A 3,737-nucleotide genomic window follows, 5' to 3' on the forward strand; every position below is an offset into this window, starting at 1 on the left:
TGATACTAACTCAGGTGGAAGATCAGGTCTTCAAAGCATGGAGTTGTAGATTTAGAAGTCTCTGCAGCCAGCGGAACTGGAAACACTCTGTTCTGGAGAAGCTCAGATGCTTTGGAAGTGATCAAGCAGCTGAAGGAGAAGATGAAAATAGAACGTGCTCACATGAGACTTCACTTCATCCTCCCAGTGAATGAGGGGAAGAAGCTGAAAGACAAGTTGAAGTCACTAATCAAGGTGGTAGAAAGCGAAGACTATGGTCAGCAGCTGGAGATTATGTGTCTGATCGACCCAGGCTGCTTCAGGGAAATCGATGAGCTAATACAAAAGGAAACTAAAGGCAAGGGGTCTTTGGAAGTGCTCAGTCTGAAAGATGTGGAAAAAGGAGATGAGACATTTGAGTGACGTTCTTCAGTGTTTTATTTCCAGTTGAACCAGTGTATATCTGATCTGCTAAAGCAAGGTCATTGTCCGTCCTGTTTTAAACACATCACTGTAATGTGGGAGTGATTTCATTTTAATTGTAAGTTGAGGTTTCAGGCAAAAATGGAAAACCCAAAATATGAAGTCCAAAGTAGCACTTGGCTACTGTCTCATGGTTTGTTTGTTTTTTTTTTTTTTTTTTGGTTTTTTTGGTTTTTTTCAAAAGGAAAGTTAGAGGTGACTCTTACAGATGAAGAGTAAGTTGGGTAAATGTATAAGATTACGGGAGTGTGTTGCAAAAGGAGTGACTATCGTGTCCTACTATGAACTTGGATGATGACTTCCTGATTTTCTAGATCTATAATGATTATTCAGGACATAAATATTTAATTTTCATCAAACATGCTACCACTACTTATTCTTGGTAAAATATAAAGTCATTTATTACTAATTCCTAAAGTTTATAATATATGTTAATATAGCTAAAATTATATGTGGTCAATAAAACTACTATTATTTTTATTTAAAAAAGAAAAGAAATGACTGCAGTGCTCAGTACTGCTATATCTGTATCACACCTTCCAAGGCTCAGGGTCTAATGTGGAAGAGGTGGCGGAAAGAATCTAAGAGCCAAAGAAAGGGCAGGACTCCATACAACATGCTCCCTCCAGACACAAAATGGTGTGACTATCCATGGTCTCACAGTGCCTGACACTACCTGCCTAAGGCCATCATAAGAGGAGGAAAAGCTCAAGACATCAAAAGTAAAAGAGAGACTGCTTGAGATGGGGAGGAGGTATGCTGGAGAGCAGAGTTTCAAAGGGGTAATGTGGGGGGAGGGAGGGTATTACCATGGGGTATTTTTTATAATCATGGAATTTGTTAATAAAAAAATTAAAAAAAGAAAAAAAAGACAGCTAGGTATGGTGGCACACACCTTTAATCCCAGCACTGGAGAAACATAGATAGGAATATCACTGAGTTTGAGGCCAGCCTGGGACTATAGTGATTCCAGGTCAGCCTGGGCTAGAGTGAAATCTTACCTTAGAGGGAAGCAAAAAACAAAGATGGGGCTGGAGAGATGTCTTAGCACTTAAGGCACTTTTCTTCAAAGCCAAAAGACCCAGGTTCGACTCCCACATGACCCACATAAGCACAAGGGGGCTCTTGCATCTGGAGATCGTTTGCAGTGGCTTTAGGTCCTGGTGAGCCAATTCTCTCTCTTGCTCTCTACCTGCCTATTCCTGTATCTCTCTCTCTCAAATAAATACATAAAAATTTAAAAAAGTAATACCTATATAATGAAATCATAAACACACTCAAGAAAGAAATAGAGGACTTGAGAAGACAAAAAGACTTTCCATGCTTCTGGATAGGAAGAATTAATATTGTGAAAGCAGCAATTCTACTAAAAGCAATATATAGATTTAAAGCAATACCAGTAAAAATATCAGCATCATCATTCACAGAGGTGGAAAAAAACAATCTCAAAATTCATATTATATATCATATGGCAGGAGGCCTCAGATATCCAAACACATCCTCAGCAAATAAAACAAAGCAAAACAAAACAATCAAAAACACCTCTGGCAGTATCACCGTACCCAATCCATATTACAAAGCCATAAAACAAAACAAACAAACAAACAAAAAAAAACAGAAACACAGACCCATGGTATAGAACTGAAACCCCAAACCTTATATCGAATAACTAGCTACCTGATTTTTGACAATGGTGTCAATAATGTAGATTGGAGAAAAGACAGCATTTTCAACAAATGGTGTTGGATGAATTGATTGACTATGTGTACAAAAATGAATTTAGACACACTCACCTTTTTATTCACAAAAATCAAGTCCAAGTGGATTAAAGACCTTAATATAAGGCCTGAAACTCTTCAACTACTGTTAGTAAAAATAGAAGGCAGTCTCCATGATACAGAAGTGTCCCACCAATAGTAAATGAGTGTTCCTATTGCTCCACAGCCTTGCCAACATTTGTGATCACTTGATTTTAATTTTTTAATGTTTGCTATCATTACTGGGGTAAGGTGGAATCTCATAGTTTTAATTTACATTTCCCTAATGGTTGGGGATGTTGGACATTTTCTTAAATGTCTGTTAGCCATTTGTATTTTTACCTCTGAGAGCTCCCTATTTAGTTCTCTGCCTCACTTTTGGAGTGGGTTCTTTGATTTTTATTGTTTAGTTTTTTGAGTTCTTTGTAGATTCTAGATATTAGATTTCTTTCAGTGGTATAGCTGGCAAAGGTTTTCTCCCATTCAGTGTGTAATTTATTGGCTGTGATTTCGGGTTTTTTGTCTGTGAAAAATCTTTTTAAAATCATGAGATTCCACTGGTCAAGGGCTTGTTTAATTTCTTGGGCTGCTGCCCTCTAAGGTGTCCCCCTCCACATTATCCCATTCCTACTTGTAGATCAGTTTTCTTAGACCAACAATCAGCTGGATAAATTTCATAATTGCCAACTTTCGTTAAACATTGGCAAGTAATAATATTATCTTGGGAAAAGAATTGGTACTATGAAAGCTAAGTCAAATGCATTGAAAAAAATTGACAAAACATGTAGGTGAGAAAATAATACAAGACATATGTAAATGATGAGGCTGACTCAGATGTATTCTGCATCCAGAGAACTTCTGAAGTGGCTCCTCTTTAAAGGAGACTAAACTTGTAATTATAATTTTAGAATTATGGCTGTATTCCATGTCAGAAAGATAATACCTACTCCCAATCAGAAATCACATATGCAAAGGACCCCAGCCTTGTCAGATATTTGGTAAATTAATGCATATTTATTTGTTTCAAGTTAATGTAACATGTTTAGGAAATGTAGATGCATATTTTTAAATCACCTATTCCTTTAGCCCCAGACCTTAGAGGATTAAAATATATTTATTATCCTAGAAGTGGGCTGAATTAATTTGAATTGCAAAATCAATGAATAATTTGCTTAAAATGTTTGAAAATAACTAGTGGTAGTAAGTATTTCTTCATACATCATGGTTTTAAGGTGTTTGTGTCAGAAGGAAAATATGGCTTTAAGAAAATGAAATTATTTGGACAATACTTTTATCTGAAGAAAGTATGTCTTATATAATATTTTTAAAAAATCTACAAGTGAGGAAGTATCAAAGGAAATTTCTACCATCATCTTGGAAAGTATTCAACAGAGGTGGAATACATTTTGTTGTACTTTAAGTCTGTATGTTCTAAGAAAATGAATTTAAAAAGATCAATTCTAAATTGTACATTAAGTGCATATGTATTTCAAATTCAAAAAGTAGTCACAGTATTCA

The sequence above is a fragment of the Jaculus jaculus genome, chromosome 1 (assembly GCF_020740685.1).
Source record: "Jaculus jaculus isolate mJacJac1 chromosome 1, mJacJac1.mat.Y.cur, whole genome shotgun sequence".
In the NCBI taxonomy this organism is placed as follows: Eukaryota; Metazoa; Chordata; class Mammalia; order Rodentia; family Dipodidae; genus Jaculus; species Jaculus jaculus.